General features: G+C 29.8%; 1 protein-coding gene across 10 annotated transcripts in view; it reads left to right on the top strand.

Moving 5' to 3' along the window:
- The window catches only part of LOC129968548 (polypeptide N-acetylgalactosaminyltransferase 13-like), a 342,413-nt gene that overhangs the window by 199,785 nt on the left and 121,462 nt on the right, over positions 1–21,166 (top strand). For 7 of the 10 annotated variants that reach the window (XM_056082551.1, XM_056082554.1, XM_056082558.1 and 4 more), the window contains one exon: positions 2,804–2,884. The exons of 1 other annotated variant lie outside the window; for it this stretch is intronic. The gene's annotated coding sequence lies outside the window, so the exon portion shown is untranslated. Of the gene's footprint in view, positions 1–2,803; positions 2,885–11,437; positions 11,581–21,166 lie in introns of those variants that run through there. 2 more of the 10 variants (XM_056082555.1, XM_056082557.1) reach the window with 2 other exon arrangements.

Raw genomic sequence — 21,166 nt, 5'->3', positions numbered from 1 at the left:
GAGCATCATTTTGATATTCTTGATAGATTTATTATAAATATCATAGAATCTAAAAGACAAGGAATTCCTTCGAATTTTATTTTCCAGTTTTCTAATCTTTAAACTACAATCTGTTTCAGGATCCCGAAATTAGCACTTCGCTAATGAATGAAAGCAGAAAGAAGAGTGGTTGTTATGCCTCTTAATATAATACTACTCATATTCTGAGCTCACCCTATTGCTAAATGTAAACATTTCTTCCTCTCATCTTCCCTCTCGCCACTTTATTTGACGAAAGAAACGCCTCTTGACGCATGCATAAAAGCTCGGAGGGCTTCAGAAACCAAAAATGAAGAGTGCTTCCATACGTGAATAATATGCATTCAACAATTTTTCCAGAAGAAAAAGTTTTATTGTGCGAGTGCTCGATGGATTGCAGATACGACATTAAGAGAATCAATTTAAAAATCAAAGGCGATTAAAAACCATTTTTTTCTCATTAAAACTCATAAGGTGGAGAAAAATATAGGCAGATAAATTCGGAAATGTAAAAGCACATGATTGCAGATAGATTGCAATGATAGCGTTGCCCCAATAATGACCTCAAGAATGGCACTCCTCATTAGAGTAGAATAATCTCTATAAATCAAGTATTTGAAATATCCAATGTTTTGGAAAGCAGCTGAGCAAATACATGCGTGCAATATTTCAAAGCTAAGAGTCATCTTTCCAAACACGATGTTTTAAATCATTTCTGTTCAAAGAGAGTTTCATCACGCCATTTTAACTTCAATTATTTTATAATACATCAAGGCCGCTTATATTTCTCTAAGCATCTGTTCCCTCTTTTTTACATTTCTGTGAATTAAATATAGAAATTAAAAGTATTATAAACATAAAAATACACAAAATTTTGATGTAACTCCGTCATTCAGTCTTCCTTCTTTGTCTGTAAAATGCAGCAAACTTGATGGATAGTTTACTTCTAAAATATGCATAATTTATACAACCCAGAGGAATCCAGTCTATTCCACTTTCACCACTTTTCTAGGCGCCATATGCGAGAAACAGAACGCGCCTTCATTCAGTGGTTGAAATCGGTATATCACTGTGATAGCTTGCATTCTGTGTTGAGGAAGTTAGGCGCACTTTTATTTAGATTCATTTGTTTCATACGGGAAAAGATAAAATGTTGTGATCGATTTTACATTCATGTCTTCTGATTCTAGAATTCTGACACTTCTTGCACTTGTATGTTCTCGACAACAACACACTACTTTTATATTTGATGATAAGTTTCCATTCAGTAACAATTCAGTTAAGTTTTCAAGATATAGTTAATATTTTATTGATTTATTTAATTAATTTTGTGTTAAAGCAAATGCACCATCTCATAATGAGTTTGAGAAAGAGTTTTCAAAAGTTTATAATATTTATAATAATTAATATTAAATTTAGTAATAAAAGGTAGAAGAAAATAATAATAAAACCTCTATTATTCAATGTACTAACAATGGTGCTTTTTTAAAAAGATTATTAAATTCTAAACTCGATAATAAAGTTTCCTAAAAATTCTTGAATAAAGAAGTTTCAGAATGATCCTTCTCGCTATGCATTTTAACAGATAACTTCGGTAATGAAGGACTTCGTTAATGTCATTACTCCAAACTCATCATTAGTGCATTTGAAACTCTCCTCAGAAATGAACTATTTTCTCCAGCCAACGACAGAGTTTCTCCAAACGAATATTTATTTATTAGTACTGAAACATATTACCGCCTCAAGCTTTGGGTTCATTCCAGATCATTATACATAGTGAACAAAAGAAACCTCTATTCTATGGATTTTTAGATGAATTGGCAGGGCAGTGTTTCTCTAAAAAGAGGGTATCATCTAATTAGATAGTAAAAAAATCAAAGCAATTAACTCTTTGGGCCTACGATTTAAAAAAAAACCCTAGTTACAGATTTTTTTTACTAAAAAAAATGTGGGGAAAACATTCATTTCGATTATTTAACATAAAATCTTACTCAAAATAAGAAAAAATATTTCAGTAGATCAATTTTTATAGAATAGGACATACATCATCTCACCACAGCTTCAAAGTTATTATAAAATATCAAAAAATGTATTGTTTTTGTAATAAAACAATTTATTCGCTTATAATTTATGTATATTAAACACTTACTGCATTTTTTTATTAAACATGCTGTTTTATTATGTATTATAAAATGAGCGACAAAAATTCACTGCATCTCATATAAGTTGCTGGTTTCCGCTTACATATTTCTTTACGCATTTACCTTTAGTTCATAACTTTGCCAACTGAATGAAAAGTTTTAAATAAAATATTAAACTGTCTGACTATGAGCAACTTCAACTTTTCGACTTGAGCTGAAATATATTCCACCATGCATAAAATGCTAAGCAAAAGACTTGACAGTTTTTAACCCACCTAACCCCAAAGAGTTAAGAGGTAAATTAATTTACGAAATGGGATAAAATTCTTTATTGTTTTGTAACTTCAGTTCAGAGATCATGATGAGCAGGTATTTTGATAGAAAAAGTACCAATTTATAAAAAGAATCATAACTGCAAATTAAGTGGTGCATTTACTTAAATTATATAGCACACATACATATCATCATAAAATTTTAAAATATATAATTCTGTGTTTTTTAATCTTTTATTTTTGAATATATGATGTTCTAACGGCTGATTCTACATAATAAAATATCGACTCTTTTTATGTCTTGAACGATGTATGCTTATTGAAGCATTAACTTTTTTTTTTTTTACATATAATTGAATTTTTCTTTTACAGATACTTGCCAATCCATGAATCGCTTTCTGCAATATTTTATTCACCCTGAAGAATCTTAATATTTGAATTAAAGAAGTAAAGGTAAAATCGTAAATAATATTTTATTTTTATTTTTTCTTGTTTGCAAATTTGAAACTTCGTAATCAATTTCACATTCACGTTTTGATAGGCTGGAAATGGTTTATACGCTTTCTGATGAAACTTTGTACATTTGAATTCTTTCGGCGGTAATATATTTAATATATTGTTTCCTTATCTTAAGAAATTAACAATTGATCATTATTTTAATCAAATTTTGAATTTGAAACAGTAGAACCCCCTGGTAGTGGAACTGTGAGAGTTTTTTTCTCTTGATGAAAAAAGCTAAATAATTCCACTATTTGGTATAATAATAAAGGTGTGCTTTTAATTAAACCTCGTCACAAGCTTATATTACTTTCGGGCAAGTCGGAAGGCAATTCCTTTTTAAAGATTCCATTTTGTTTCAACAAGTTAACTGGGAAATTTATTTTGAAAAGTTCCTCTTGCGGTATGTAATCAAAATCCAGTGATGACTTATGTACATGCCGAATGCAATACGAATGATTGTGTAATAAATTTTGCGAACATATCATAATAGAACAATTAAGGTTTCATTTTTATAAGATACAGAAAAGTATACATTGGCTGATCTAAAATGAAGATTTGGATTACCGTGTCAATTACAGTTAACTAATTAAGTGCAGATTTTCTGTTGGTTAAGATTCGTACTGACAAATCAAAAGGTTGCGGATTTAAGAACTAGCAATCTTCATGCGAAACTTCTAAACTGTATATTGTTATGTTTTTATATATACTAGTAGAATGATTGATTTTTAACTTTTAAAATGGGACAAAAATTGTAAAACTTAATATAAAAGTTGTTCAGTGTGATGAGACAATTATTCACCTAATCTTATGATTATTTTATCTTCAGTCATTAAGGAGCAATAAGATAATGAAAATTTTATCCTTGAACCTTCTATCCCCCCCCCTCTCTGAACTGTTAATCCCCCTTCGAGGTGAACGTGGATCTTCACATTTCCTCGTCGGTTCAAATCCTATCAAAATCCCTCCATTGCGTTCAATGGAAATCATGCGCAAAGAGTTATGTAGTAACGCTTCGATTAAAAGTCAGTTTCTGTTCTCCGTCATCGCCTAAAAAATTATCGACAAACAGACATCCTTCAAACAGAACACGAATTACACCCGCCTGTGTAAAGCTGAAGGTGACTGCACAAAATAATGATGTCGGCTCTTGAGGAGTCAATTTCTATCTGAAACATCGAGGTAATAGCCACCCATTCACTCTTGCGTTACAGGTCATGTCAGAGTAGCTCAATGTGTCCTGAATAACATTTCTGGATAAAGTCGCAGTAGTGCTACTGTTATGTATTTTTAAAATGTTCCCATTTCGCACTTAAAAATATAAGACCTTGATTTTATTGTTCTGTAAAATAATTTTAGATGATTAAAAAATGGAAACACATTGAGCTTTAATCATTTGCAAAACCATAGAAATAGTCAATCAAAACGGCCAGTGATGTCAAACGCATGCTCAAATTTCGTAAATCAATTATCTCTTTTTTCTTTTCCATTGAAATTCCTCCGTGGTAATCCAGGAAATATTTACAAAAAAAAATTGTCTGTTGTATCAGGAATTCGCCTCATTTATTTGTTCTATAGATATAAGAAAAAGCAAAATACAATACTTCGTACTATTTTCGAATTCTTATATTCAATCCCTTAAAAGATTTTAAGAACATTATCTTTAATTAATAAGGATTAACTATTACTATAAAGCTGCCAATAGAAGACATTCTAAATTTCATCACAAGGTATTCAAGAATTGCTTGGCGTTTTCTTTCTAGAACTTTCAACATATTATTAGCTGTATTAGAAATATGGCGCTTGTAAATTGATACTGACAACGTTAAATATATTAAACGTAATGTAATTTCAGAGGTTAGCAATTTTATGAGTAGATAAAACATTCTTTGATCTCAGATACTTAATATTTTCTTGATTTAATAGTTGATGTTAGATGTTTTAATATCCACTAAAATAAATAGAATTTTAATAATTAAAAATACAGTTAATGCTCAATGGTATCATATTCATAGAGAAAAATGCAACGCACATACTCTACAAAATTTGTAAAAATGCTTATTTTTTTAAAGAAAATTATGGTTAATTAATTACTTTTGTAGAAATATTTTCAATTACGTACAGATTTTGTAACTTACATTCACACGCATACAATTTTTAGAGTGATGAATGTCCAAATTTTCTTTACTGCTTTACCAAATATCTCAAAATCCAGTATTCGTAATGGTGAAAAGGGGGGAAAATGAGCGTATTCTGAATTCTACGCAGTTAAAAAGAAGCCAAAAGTCTGTAGTTTATCAATATAGGAAAATTCCCCTTTAATACGTTTTAATAAGTGTGTGATTTCAAAAAACTTGTGTAATAAAATAAATAGCAATTTAATAAGAAATAAAAATTTATCAAATATTGTTTATTGCAAGCAAGCTAAAAAGAAATCTTAACAGAAAGACATACAATATGCTAACTAGGAGGTTTAAAGATGTCAAATTGCTAAAATAAGAGATTAATTAAACCAAATAATAAAGGAAATTGCAAACATTTTTAAAAAGATATTATTTAAAGCCGAATTACTGAGCTCCCAAATCAAAATGTGCTAATACTAAGAAAAAAAGGAACATTTCTGAAAGAAATACCTTAACTTCGGAATTCCCAAAAGTATTTTCAAAAGTATGATTAACCATTTGAATAAGTTTAATATTTTAACAAAAAAATTAGTTATAAATATTTTGAATGTGTTAATACCTGTTGCTATTTTTTTTAATTTGATGTAAAAAATAGTTTTATGCATTAATACGCTTTGAAGTCATGGCAGAAAGATATAAAATCTCTTTATTCCCACTTAGCCATTTTTGGGGCGGGCGTAGGGGAGGAGATGCTTGGCAAATAATAATGCAACTTCAAGGTACTAAAGAACATATATGTCAAAATTCGCATGAAACAGTCAAGTAATCAAGTGTCACATGTGGATTACCCTTATGATCTGCCCTCCTCATAGGTCAAGCATTCTTGTATTAAGGCCATAGAAGAGTTTGGTAAGTTTGCTTGGATTTGTGGGGGACTGTTGTTCGGATAAATAGGATTCACCTGCAGTAACCTCGTATAGAGAGAAAATGAAACGTAACTTTTATAAATCAAATGAAATACATCTTAATTCTGAAATATAGATGATGTTTCATCGCAAAGCAGTAGAGACTCCAGCATTAAACAACAGGGTTTCTTAAACTGTGGATTGCAGCTACAGAAGTCCCGCAGAAAAATATTGCTGCCTTTCCTACATTTCTAAATTTCAAAAAAATGTATAATGAAATGTTTTAGGCTTCATCAAAAAATTATTAATATTTTTTTAATAAATTAATTTATTTTTTAGCTTTCATTAATTAATACTTCATTTTTTTAAAACTTATTTCCCCAACTTTCGGGCAGCAGAAAGAATTATGTTCTCGAGCTTAAGTGTTTAAAGAACCATTCTATTTTAATGTTTTGATTTTGATTTTAGAAATGAAAGAGTCAGATTAACAGTAATTATACTATTAATAATCCTGAACAATAATTATACTGTTAACTACGCTATTAATTACCTAAAGGGGCGAATTTTTCGTTCCTGAATAAAACCATAAGATTAAAGTTATAAGATAAAATTAAAAATTATAAGCAAAAAAATATTATCGTTAGAAAAGTGATTTTAACATTGAATTGCCTTACAGAAATACCAAAATTATATGAGCGAATAGCATAAATCTTTACTCTGTTTATATATCAACATGTGAAAATTTTTCAGAAAAAACTTTTTTAATTACGAATGTTTATTTAGATTTTAATTTTAAAATTACGAGCTAGATGAAATCTCCAAAATTTTAAAACAACGGAAATTTAGGTTCTGTGCGTTACTTTAGACACATTCTCTTCTATTTTTTAGCGAATTATAGAATGTTTCTCTCCTTATTCTAATGGAGGTTTGAAGGCACATTTCACCACCGCATATCGTCTCTTTCATTCAAAGGCTCCTTTAAAAAGGGATCAGTTTGTTGCCATATGGACATTTTTGTTAGTGCTCGCGTTTATTTTAACTTGACTCTTGGAAGAGAAATAAGTGGAACGAATGATGCATTCACTCTAAAGACATAGCACGAAAGTTTCATAAAATTAAAAACAGAATAATGTAAGTATTTTCTATTGAAAATAAGTGAAATAAAGTGAAAAATCTAACTTTTGTTTTGTTTTCGTATTAGAGCCATTAAAATTTCAACACTGATATCCTAAATTCTTGTAAGGTTCTTGAATGTTCCGAAACATTGCCCAGATATGAGAGAGGAGTAATAACATCATTTTGTAATGTGTATGTACAGAATATAATACCTCCTTTCTTTATACAATATCCATAAATAATAACTTGGCTGTATTATTCTAAAATATTTTACTATCCAAATTATTTATGTAACATAGTAAATAGTGAAGTAATTACATCAGAGTAGTAATCGTATTAGTAAACTGTTTAACATAAAGTATCTACTACAGTTATTGTAAAAGCATTATATTCCCTCAAGCAAATTTTATATTTTATTTTTGTTTTACTTTCGTCTTTCTTTTCTCGGGCTAATTAAGCAGTAAATCTTTGGTAAAGAAATGAAAAGAAAATGAAATTTGAAAGCTCCTTTTCGGATAGAACTTGTCCTTACTGTCGGGGGACTCACGTTAAGTCAACAACTCATAACCTTCCAAACATTTTTGCGATTTTATTTTATTCCGTAGAGCAGAGCAAGCTTACAAAGGATCTTCGAGTGGCTGCAGTGCATCTTTTCTTGTACGACGCAAAGTTCCACTCGAGCTGCAACAGAAAACAAGAATGGTTCAAAAGGAATTGCCCTCAACAGTCTCGGGAAGAGTAATGGCTCTCGAATGGCAGGGTTTCTAGCAGACAACTCCGAGCATGAGTAATGCATACAAGCATTTTGTTGCTTTTATTTCTCCGGCTCGAAATTTGTATCAGAAAACTTTTCCGGTCCATTTGTCAGCTTGCATGATGAATGTGCGCTCGAGATGCATCTTTGGCATGAGCTTTAAAATTTGAAAATACTTTAGGAATGGCCTGTCTGAACTGAAAGCTTAGTATTGAATAATCCTGAGATCAGAAAGTAACTCTTAAAAAATTCATTATGGAAGTGCAGTTAATTCCCTAGATAGATAGATAATCAGTTAAACTGTGAATTAATTTGATAACAAAAAGGAACGATGAGTTCTATAACTTAACTACAGTAAATAAGTTGTAAATATAATTCTTTTTTGCGAGTTAGCAAAATTAATTTTTAGTTTTCCCAAAATTAATTAGAGATCGCGGTAATATTGAAGTAAGACTTGCTAATACTCGTATTCGGAATCAGGAAGTTCAAGGTCTGAAACCTAATTTGGTTATGCTGAATCTTATGCTTAGTAAATGCTGAATCTGTTTTCTAGGATCGTACGTCTTCCAACTAGTATAGTGTGGTAATTTAGAAAAATGAGTGCCAACAGATGTCTTTCTCGTCATTTTGCCACTATTCACCATTTCAAACTAAGATATTCATCTCTAAATCGCTCGCATTAGTACGAAACAGAAATTTAATATAACTTATCTATAACATGTGGCCAAAGGAAAAAGGATACTTTAGGCGTAATAGTGTTCATAGGGAGTTTCTAATCATGTTCACCGTTCCCGACGTCCGTAGAAAATCGCTCTATAGTAAAGATCAGAAAAGGAGTGCTTAGTTTCATTTGCGGCAAAAAAGAGCATCTACTTATCAACAGCTTTAACTACGTAACGGTTAATAATAAAGGTACAGATCGCTGAAATGAAAAGGGACCAATAAAAAATAAATACTGTGGCAAACTTTAGAAATAGGTAACGCTGACTTAAAAAACATTAAATTATATGCGATCAAGATTACCTTGGCTTAATAGTAAAATTTCGATCAATCAAACATCTTCCTTACTTTCCCAATATCCTCTTATGTGATTTTCGTGCTTTTTAGGCCTCGTAAGAAATTCGCTGAAAAGTTACGACTCACCTGTGACAAGAAAGTGCAGAATGTCGACATAAATAGCGTCCGTTATTAACGTAGGGGTTTCTACATTAAAGCCGTATGCTCCTTTCCTAAATGTAGGAAAGGGATGCCGGATTCCATGCATCAGTATCAAGGCCAATTATATGAATGTGTCTTGTTGCAAACTAGAAGAAATTAAGATATTTTATTATAATTTAAATTAAATTAAAATACAATATTTCGCTTCACACGTATATATATATATATAAGATAATAAGAATTCAGACCTGCATCAGTTTTATTCCATTATTTAAATAATTCATCGAATGTAATACTTGATGTAAACTCTACTAGTTTAAAGTTAGAGCCTAACTCATTGTTTTACTTTATGCTTGTTAATTTAAATTTTAAAGGAATGTAAGTGGCTAATCTAAGAAATGAGTAGCTGGGCTATGCAGCCAATGTTTATCTTACATTGGCTCTATGTTTATATTACATTGGTTTATCTAATTCATAAATAGCTAATTATTCATAAAATGCGCAATTTGATACTTTAATAACTTGAGCATTTTTCCAGAAACGCTTACATTTTACACATTACTTTTTATCTTGATAAATGCAGAAAGCAAGCATTATGACGCTACACCAAATATCATATTTCAGAAACATAAACCGTGTATTCTATATCTTAATATGAAATACTATAACTATCTTGGTATGAAATATTATCTTGGTATGATGCTATAACTACCCTGATATGAAATACTATAACTATCTAGATATGAAATACAATAATTAGGATTTAATGCACATTAAATCCCTATTGAGGACGAGAGTATATAGAGAGTAAGAATGAAAGAATTTTCTGAGTCTTTTTTAAATTATCAGCTGCATCTAATTTTCTTTCTCAAGGATGATTTATGCAAAAAAAAAAATCCGAATGTCAATAATTTACAATAAAATATTTGATCTTGAAAGGGAATATATATATATATTTGTTAGCGCTGCAGAATTTTTTTTTCATGCTGACATTTTGTTACGTAATAATAATAAAATATCATTAGCAAAAAATGACATTTCGAATCATATTTTGTTTTATTATATTTCGCATGAAATAGTTGATGTGCACTTTTAAAATCTGGTTTCGGAGTCATAGGAATGTGTGTTCAAAATTCGATCCATGAAAAAGGACGCGTTTTATAACTTACTTTGTAATCCAAATATGTGGAATATTTACCTTCCCTTGTATTTTATTTATTTATTCTTTCCATTCTAATTTGTTAATTTAGTTAAAACTAAAGCATTTGTGCCTGATTCATATCAACTACATTGTTATATAGTTAAATGTTGAATTACTTATTTACACTTAATCATTATATATTTCAAATTGCATCCCAATTTTTTTTTCTAACTTAAAAGCAAACATATTTCTGCATAACCTTATTTGAATTTTGAGTATTTAAGAAAACAATACAGTATTTTAACAATTTAATATAGTGTACAATTAAAATTGAATGTCAGATTTTGTCGCTCGAAATGAAGAGATTCTATTGAGCACGGCTCATATATAACCCCAAATTCGACATTTATCTAAATTAAACTCGAAATCTGATTCTAGAAAGTATGTCATTTATTTGGATCTCTGCATTCAGTCTGATTCATTGAACTGATGTTGAATCAGTTTGTACGCTGTTTTTTATTTTATTTTATTAATGTTCTGGTTTGAAGTGTTATTTTGATATAGATGACGTAATAAGATGAAAAGGTTCTTACTTGAACAGGTACATCTATTACAAATGTTTATAACACACTTGCGGAAGTTATTTGAATCCTCAACATCAGTTACTTAATATTCTTACTCATATGCTATACGTAAATAGAATTATTCAAGTTTTAAGCTAAAATTAAGTCTTGTTCAAAATGTTTTGTGTCTTACTTATAACTTGTCAGGAGTTGTGTTGACTCTTTATTTAATCAAAGAGACTATATTACCCAAACAGAACATTTCATCTGATTAGTCTAAGAAGAAAACGAAAACATTATGTGGATAACGTGCACCAAAGTCAGGTATGCGACAGATCTTCTGGTTGAAATCGGATCACTAACCTTAAACCCCAACCTCAAATCTCAAACTAGACCGTTTTCTCAGGCTAGATTCATATAAGGGCGAATATTGAATGCATGATCAGTTCTGAACTCTATCATATGATCAAGGTTCAAAATAACGAGGCGCATCCCCAATTGTTCTTGTCTGTGTGGGAAGACATAGATAGTGTAAAAGACATAGAGAGAGATATTTAATCTAGCAAATCACGTGGTGTTGCTGTATTGATAACATAGGGCATAAAAAAAAATTGCTTTTTCCTTATTCTCTTCATTGTGAAGTACTGTTTTTCATGAAAAAGTAGTGTTCCGAAAACAATTTAACAAATTTGTTGTCAAAAGAAACGACATGTTGGAAGTTTGAACTATCGTAGTAATTCCAGTGAAGTGACTTCCTTGATTGATTGAAAGGAGAACCAATGGGCGTATGCGGCGGAAAAGCCTTCTGAAATAGTTAGGCCTTGTATGGTGTGACCGCTATCAGGAATGGAAGTGTGGGGCCCAGCTGATCTCATGGAAATACAGTGTTAAGTACTTATTTGCTTTTATCCATTTGATTTCTAGAACAAGGATTTAAGAATTCATGAAATTCAGACACATGTAGATCAAACTTTTCTTTTGAAAATAGCAGTTAGTCCAGAGTGTCTGAGCTTTAATAGTTGTGTAAACTTGTTGAAAGCATTTCAGCTTTTAGTATGAGTTTCTAGGTGGAATATAAGTAGAGAGGTGTATTTTTATAGGTGTATTAAGAGGATTTTGTATGTGTGCAAGTATAGATACATTAACAGTCTGTCATTCTAAGTGTGTTTAAGTCAATGGCATATATTTGTAAAAATATATAATAAACGATAAAAGTATTAAAATAAACGATTGGACTAAATTTTAACCCTTTGCAATCCGTAAAATAATTCGATGCATAATTATTCACCTAATACAAAGATTTGTTTATTTCTCTGAAAAAAAATTATACATAATTGTTTTAATTCGAATTTTTAAAAAAAATTATCTACATCTTTTTACCATTCTAAAGGCGTTTTTAACAATAAAAATTGAAAATAAATAAAACGCCCAAATGATGCACCGTCTGAGAGGAAACAGAGTGCTAAGGGATAATAAAGTGTGCTACGTACAACACGTGTCTGCTATTTATCCAAGCATCTTAGGAATGCTTTGTAAATTTTCAATTGCTCATATATATGTGTTTCTATGTTCTTTGGTGTTCTATCATTATCCCAAATAAGCTTTTGGATATGTTATACTTGAGTGTAAAACATAACACGTTCAAACTAAATTTATAATATTACTAAACCTGAAATAGTCAATCCATTGTTAGTCCTTTTTAGCGACTGAATACAATACATCATTCGTTAAAAAGAAACTGATTTTTGTTAGCTCTAGTGATGAATTAACAAAACACTGAGATTTTTTTTTTCTTCCAGATAATATTTTCCATTCAATAAACTTCTCTTCGGGATTTCCATAAGAATTCCATAAAACCTCCCTACTGCTATTTCTTATTTTCCTTTAGAATTGCTTCCAGTAAATGGATCTCTGAAATTTACTTTCTCAGCATTTAGAAACCATTTTCTTCTTCTATATTCATGATCTTTTAAAATCTTTGCTGATATATCCCTCGCTACTTATCACCCACCCAATCCATTCCAGTGTTTGTAAAAAAAATTTTTTTTTTTAAACTAAAAGGGGAAAACTTACTGGCGAAGAACTGACGCCGGAGAAAGAAATAAACTGAATGATTTTTTTCTTTTTCACATTCTTCCATTCTTACTGAAGATCCGAATTCGCTCTCCTGGTTTTTCCTTTACACGTAAAGAAGGGAGAATAAGTGTCTGGAATAGCAAAAATGTCACGATCCACACGGGGATTTATCACTCTGAATCCTCATCAATATCGGAATGAGGCAGGTGGTTCCACCCCACCCTCTGAAAGAGGAGTGTTGAACTAGAATGGGGAAAGAATGTTTTTAAGGATTCTAGTTGAGTCGGATCTGAAGAAAAGGAAGTGCCTAAGTGGGAAGTTAGAGGTTATTTGAACTATCGTTTTCATAATGATAGCGTTTTGTTTTGGAAGATGATTTATCCACTTAATCTTTCCAAACACTGTGAGGGGGAGGCACTATTTATTTTCAAGGTCGGAAAACAGAAAGTTAAAATCAAAAATAATCATTGCACGTGCGAATGAGTCCTATTATCGATTCCTACTTATGAGGGACAAAATTTTGCTTCAAGCTATAATCATAGTTAGCTGATGCAAAAACGCTTTTCCATACGGTTGGGTTTTAAATTGTGTAAATTTTGCGATCAATGAGTATTTTTAATCGTATGATTCAACAGCTTTTGGAATTATTTTTCAATTCATAAGAATTGGAAAAGGCGAAACGCACGGTTTTTGTACAGTTGATTACAGGCGCATGTCAAAAGGAACAACTTGATTTTTCTTCCGCATTGATAAGCTGAAGATTGCCATTAATAATAAATATCTGTTGAAAAAGTAAAGGCATTGTATAGTATAATCAGCTCCATAAAAATTCCCTATATTTTCTTTTGTCCCTATGTTTTCCTTCCTATTCCCTATGTTTTCCTTCTTCCTTGGGACGATATGTTATCAATGTGATATTAAACCTTGTTTCTCCACATTGGATAATCTATTTCAAGATTAAATACATCTCTAATTAAATGAAAATAGAAATCATGAATTTTCATTCTAAGGAAGGTTAAACTAAAATATAAAACTATTGAATAATCGGGCATTTAAATAATTATGATCTACTATTGAACGGTCGATATGTCTATAATTTGTAGTCCATTCGAAGTTATTTATGTCTTAAAGTTTTCAAAAATTCTATATGTAGTGCAAAAATGTTAAGAAATTTTAGAAATTTTTCGATTCTGTAGTTTACTACTATTATCTAAAATAATATTTTAATTGAATGTAGGTTTTTTTTTTCTAATTAAAATAGTCTAATTTTTCTCATTTTTTCACTTTTGGTTTTTTTCTCGTTTTTTTTTCTATTTTATTTCTTAACCTTACTAAATACTTACTAAAATATATTAATATGATTTAAATAACATATTATTGAGAGATAAATGATATCAAATGACGGCAACGAACGGGAAAAAAGAAAACATAAGCAACAAATATTTAGGTATTAATACAGTATGCACGAACCGATAGACAACTACAAAATATACGTATAAATATACGAAAAATAAGGAAATAGAACGCTTAATTAAATGCTTTCTTTTCGCGAAAACCATCATGAAGTATAAACAAATTTAATAAAATCCATTGCCTAGTTCAAAAAGAAATTTATATATATATATATATATATATATATATATATATATATAATCTTTGAGCAAAAAATTCAGGAATCAAATGGAAATACTAAATGAGATACATTCAGATATCTGATAACTTCTACTTCTAAATTCTATAAATGTCCATAGTAACCTTTATGCTGATTAATAAATACAGAGAAGATTTTTTACAGTTTTCGGATTAAATGTAGTATATATAAATCTATCAGCTTTACGAGCTTAATTTTTCGTTATTGAAACCAAAAGAATGTTTAAAAAATACCTTTAATAATAAAGCACCTAATAAAATCGAACCATTTCAAAATAAAACAGAATTATTATAAATGTTAATGTGTTTCAGTTTATTTATTTATTAGGAAATATTTAATTAATGTTGCTTCGTTTTAAATAGTGTAATATTTGTTTGATACATCGTTCTCTGTTCATTTTTCATGAATTCCATTTTCCCTCCCTTCTAGAACTTATTACTTCGCAAACAAATGCTCAACAAATCTTGAATAGAAGCAAAATATTAAAATTTTCTATTTATTTTTATTCCTTAAGATAAATTGTATTCGAACCTCCTTTATGACATTTAGTATAACTTTCCGATGATATGTGACATTTAGTATAAAATATCCGCATATCATCGGAATATTTCATTTGAAAGATATTTCTTTCCTTATGACTACAATGCTAAAGTAAATTACTTATGAAATATTGAAAAATTAAGCTTTTATTCGGAACAAAACAAATATAGCTCATTTTTCCAAAATTATATAATATAATAAAAATTTATAAATCCATAACTTTGTTTAAGCTTTTTTTCTATTTCATGTACGAAGTGCATAAGGAGGAATTATTTTAACCATCAAAAACTTCTGCCACAATATATTGATGACTATATTTTACCCCTCTCTGAATCCAAGACCAATTTGGAAATATGTCGGCGAGTCTGACAGTATTTGAACACATTAATTTATAGAAGCAAAGAACTAAATGAATAAAATTTGAGTTCTTTCAGAGTTGTATATAAATACCAAATTTTGTATTAAATCCATCCACGAATAGAAATGAGGGTTTTCTCTAATGCACCATATGCGAATAGGTGACTCCAAAGCTCAACAAGCTTGGCTCATGGAATTTGGCACACACCCTTAGGATTAAAATGACAGGCATCAAAGTTTGAAAGAAAAAAAACTTTTGAATGCAAGAAAATGCTTTTATTTAGACCAATCAAAATAATGAGTCATGGATAAATTTCTTTTCCGTTAGACAAATTCCAAACAATTTTTTTTGTAGATTGTAAAAAAAAAATTCCCTGCAGATTATAAAAAAATAGAAATGATAAAAAGCTGCATAGGATTTTTTTTACTATTTTTTATGGATTTTTTTCTCCCTGAAATCTGGAAGAATATTTAATAAATTCTCATCACTTTAGAATTTCTTACAAAACTCCTGCTTTTATTTTAGTTAAGTACAGATGTTTTCTTTTTAACCTGAAATGATATTCCATTCTCGAGTCAAAAAATCATATCCAATAATGATTTCATTTATTAATTTCCTTTCTCTAAAAGTATAAGAAAACCTCTTTTCGTTTCGGTGTTCCTATGATATGGAATGAATAGTAAAACCATACCACTGGTTGCTATTTCTGTTCTGTAGATGTCAGACGCTATAATGACAAAAAAATATTTATTTTTTATTCACCCCTTGGCTCAGTTATCCATTCGAGTACCTCATACTTCAGAAATACCAATTCTATACATGCCTTCAGGTCTTAATAACAAGCGGAGTGGGTATGGAGGCACATTACCATACTAGGGCGAATTTAACTCTATTTTTTTCTGTTAAGAAAGGATCCCAACCCTTTTCCTCAGGCCGAGCTTAGTGGCCTAGTTAGAGATTTAAGCCTTTCTTAATATAATATGGAGTTGAATTGTAAGGGTCAAGACGGAAAAGATAAGACTTAGTTTCATTCTCCTAGCACAGGTACCGAGAGAAGAAATTCATGCTAGCAGTTTACTGTTTTAAATGCTCAGGGTTGGAAACAGAAAATGGAAAGTGTGTACGAATCGGCATTAAAAAAATGATTTTATAAGCAAAAAGAGTAAACACAAATATATCATGAAGAAATAGTCCTTTAGCTCTATTTTCCAGTTATAATAAAAATTTTGTGCGGTTAATTATAAAAAAAATATTGATTTTTTATTGCATTTATTCTTTTATATAAAAGTCCTCATATTTTGCAGAAAAATACTGTTTGTGATGGAGGGAAATGGAAGTCATTTTTGGATTTAGCAACCTAAACAAAAAAGTTATCAAAATATCCCATAAAGCTTAAAAAATATTTTTTTTGTACACCTTTGTAATGTTTGGCTTACAAGGCAGGCTACGACACATTTTCTATTAGCATATACATACATTTATACATTCTTTAAAAATGTCCAAAATAATCTTTTGTACTTAAAGTTTGTCATCGTTGTTTCCTTTTTAGTGTTGACACTTCCCATGAAGAAAATAAACTATTATTTGAAGAAAAAGATTTTACGTCATCTTAAAATTGAATTATGCCGATTTGGTTACCATAATGTCTTCGTTATTATTATATTATTTCCTCATTTAAAAAGAATGTTAATTAATAATTACAATATAAATTCGTCATTTTTAAGAACAGCAATTACTTATACAGAAATAATAAGTTTAATGGGTTTCACCGGATGCAACACAAATCACTCAACAACGTAAATAAGAAACTGCAAATATTCTCACTGAGCGATCCGGATACTAAATATTTTCTGAAATATGAATCTTTATGTATTGTTTCAAAGCAAAGTTAGAATGCGTTAAAATTTTATACTTCTTTTGATAAATTGTGCTCTAAACTTGACTCTCCTATACGAAAGGTCGAATGCCAAATGTTCACTCAACAACGTAAATAAGAAACTGCAAATATTCTCACTGAGCGATCCGGATACTAAATATTTTCTGAAATATGAATCTTTATGTATTGTTTCAAAGCAAAGTTAGAATGCGTTAAAATTTTATACTTCTTTTGATAAATTGTGCTCTAAACTTTACTCTCCTATACGAAAGGTCGAATGCTAAATGTTCACTCAACAACGTAAATAAGAAACTGCAAATATTCTCACTGAGCGATCCGGATACTAAATATTTTCTGAAATATGAATCTTTATGTATTGTTTCAAAGCAAAGTTAGAATGCGTTAAAATTTTATACTTCTTTTGATAAATTGTGCTCTAAACTTTACTCTCCTATACGAAAGGTCGAATGCTAAATGTTCACTCAACAACGTAAATAAGAAACTGCAAATATTCTCACTGAGCGATCCGGATACTAAATATTTTCTGAAATATGAATCTTTATGTATTGTTTCAAAGCAAAGTTAGAATGCGTTAAAATTTTATACTTCTTTTGATAAATTGTGCTCTAAACTTTACTCTCCTATACGAAAGGTCGAATGCTAAATGTTCACTCAACAACGTAAATAAGAAACTGCAAATATTCTCACTGAGCGATCCGGATACTAAATATTTTCTGAAATATGAATCTTTATGTATTGTTTCAAAGCAAAGTTAGAATGCGTTAAAATTTTATACTTCTTTTGATAAATTGTGCTCTAAACTTTACTCTCCTATACGAAAGGTCGAATGCTAAATGTTCACTCAACAACGTAAATAAGAAACTGCAAATATTCTCACTGAGCGATCCGGATACTAAATATTTTCTGAAATATGAATCTTTATGTATTGTTTCAAAGCAAAGTTAGAATGCGTTAAAATTTTATACTTCTTTTGATAAATTGTGCTCTAAACTTTACTCTCCTATACGAAAGGTCGAATGCTAAATGTTCACTCAACAACGTAAATAAGAAACTGCAAATATTCTCACTGAGCGATCCGGATACTAAATATTTTCTGAAATATGAATCTTTATGTATTGTTTCAAAGCAAAGTTAGAATGCGTTAAAATTTTATACTTCTTTTGATAAATTGTGCTCTAAACTTTACTCTCCTATACGAAAGGTCTAATGCTAAATGTTCATTCAATCTAACTTATTATGTTTTCACAAACACACAAAAAGTATTTGATAAATTTCCAAATAATTCGGAAAGTGTGACATAGAAAGCCTCTATCAAGTATTTCACAATTTGTATTCACTTGATATAAGAGAAAATAAAGAATGATTAAATATATTTTTCCATCGTGATATATTTTAATTTGGAATTTCTGTGCACTCGACAAATAAAGAAAAAGGCTCTTTTAGGACATTCAATGCAGAGTATATTTTAATATAGATTTAAAATCTGTTTTAAGAAATACAAAACTGTTTCCTTGTCTTTTTTTGCAGTCCTTCTGTTTCAATAAACTGAAATCAGCTTCTGTATCATTTAAAGCAAAACTGATTACTCTCAATTACGTATAATGAACCAATATTCAAGTCAAACAATTAACCTTTTGCACTCGGTGCATGCAAAATCATTCACTCACCATTGAAGACGGTGCATCATTTCAATGCTTTAGTAATTTATTTATTTAATTTTGATTGTTGAAAATGCCTGCAAAATCGTAAGATGCAAATTAACTAAACGGGAGAATTAAAATAATTATATATTCGAAGAAATAAACTGTATTAGATGAATAATCATGCATCAAATTACTTTTCCGAGTGCAAAGGGTTAAAAGTCCTCTCAGTCTAAACAGTTTTATTGCTTCGAAATTTGCATCATAATTCATTCTGAAATAGCTCGACTATTACAGATTTGGGAAGATACATTCTTCCCTGTTATCGATATCCATTTATTCCACATTCCTGGCGATTCATTTACCAAAGCGAAATAAATTCCCGCCATGCGTCTTCCGCTTTAAAGATTCGCATTCCCATCAAACAAAAGGATTCCTTTTCATCGTTCGTGGAGACGGGCTCCGAAATCTCATCCGTCGGGGTTACTTTTCGATTCTAAAGGAAATTTTGGTTGGATGACGCTAATAATAAAGTTTCAAATTCAATTCAGCTCTGTAAGGTGATACAGAATATTTAATTCTTTGGCTTCATTTAACGAATTTCTTTTCAATGAATTCTATTTTAATGTTTCCGTATTCTAACCTTTTATTGAGGCATATGTTGCCAGATGTATCAAAAGGAATATCAAGAATCAGTTTTCTTTTGATGGCTGAGATGTTAAAAGTTTTAGACGGAAATATCAGTTCAAACCTCATAACGATTCGGATTCGTTATTGCTACATGACGTCTATGCAGTCGGTGAATTTCTTTTTAAAAAATGTGTGGGAACTTCATATTATTTTGGTCCGTCCCCAAATAGCCCTAGTGTTGCTTTAAAACAGGAAGTGAATATAACTAAACTAAACCCACACATTCACTAACATTGCAAATGTTGTTTTTTGACTCCAGAAAAGATGAACTATGGAAATTTTCAAAATCTTGAGTTGAATATTTTCATGATTAAGATTATTAATTTGCATCTGAGAAAGTATAAAAATGTACATACCCATGCTCTCTTCTTGCCAGTAAAATAGCAATTCAATAAATGAAAATAAAACAAGATTCATTTGAGCATTGATTTCAAATGAAAACATAACCTCGAAATGGCATCATTACTTTCTAAATACACTTCACTTTTCCTACACCTTCTTTACCTTTGATCCTATTGTCATTTTAGTGGTATCCTTATGTAAATATAATAAAGTCCTTTTAACTATTCTTTCAAATAAATACACCAAACAGAGGTGCTCATGAGAGGGATGCAAACACCGATCCAAAATGCAATGAATTATTCACATTAGCCCTAAAATAATATGCTGTAGGTCTAATTTTATTTTATTTTTCAGGATATTTTATGATATATTATTATGCTTTTAATAGCAGACTTTATTAATTAATGTTAAAATGTTTTTAACACTTTAATTTAATTATATCCGGAAATTATTACCACATTAATAAAATGGTGGCACTTTTATGGCAATCTTTTGAATAACTATTATACTAATAGATATACAAAAACTCGACTATATGGAACGAAGAGGGAAGAAATTTGGAGAAGAATATAAGGAAAGAAAATGTATCCGATTGACATTCAAAAACAGTAGTGTTTTTTGTACGTTAAAGGCATGGGTGCTTTAAAGCTTGTTATTTGCATATCATAATATATGAAGACTAATTATATTATACGATACTTTGGAAGATGGAAATGTGCATTTGGGAGCGATTATTTTTGAAATTTTAATTAAAATGTTCATTAATTAGAAATCCAGCCGAAATGTTGGCATCTTTCCACGATAACTTCCAAAAATATTACAGAACAAAAATGTTTTTTACATTATTTTAAAATTAAAAAATCTTTTCAATGATACCAATGTTTTAACCTATATATTTTATTTTTAATTAATTCTTTAAAAATTATTTTAGCCATATTTTCGAAAAATTTATTTCGCACAAAATAAAAATACGGTTTTCCTTTATGAGAACGTTATGCATGCATGGGAAAGATTAGCTTTTAGCAGCGCGTTGCCATCACATTTATAAAAACTCCAACTGTAAAATAGTTATTATTGCAAACTAAACCTAGGAAAATGTCATTTTTAGCGACTGGACGTTGGATCTCAACGGGATATAACATGTGAAAATTTCTAAAATATTAAAACATTCAGTATTGTTTTAAAATGATTTAAAACCTTAATTTGTTAATTAAAATAATAACTATTTATTTTAGTAAAGATTTACGAAAACTAATTTTAAAAAATTTATTGATCTTAAAACT

This window comes from Argiope bruennichi, chromosome 5 (assembly GCF_947563725.1).
Source record: "Argiope bruennichi chromosome 5, qqArgBrue1.1, whole genome shotgun sequence".
Taxonomy (NCBI): domain Eukaryota; kingdom Metazoa; phylum Arthropoda; class Arachnida; order Araneae; family Araneidae; genus Argiope; species Argiope bruennichi.
This window is presented reverse-complemented; position numbering and strand designations above follow the sequence as displayed.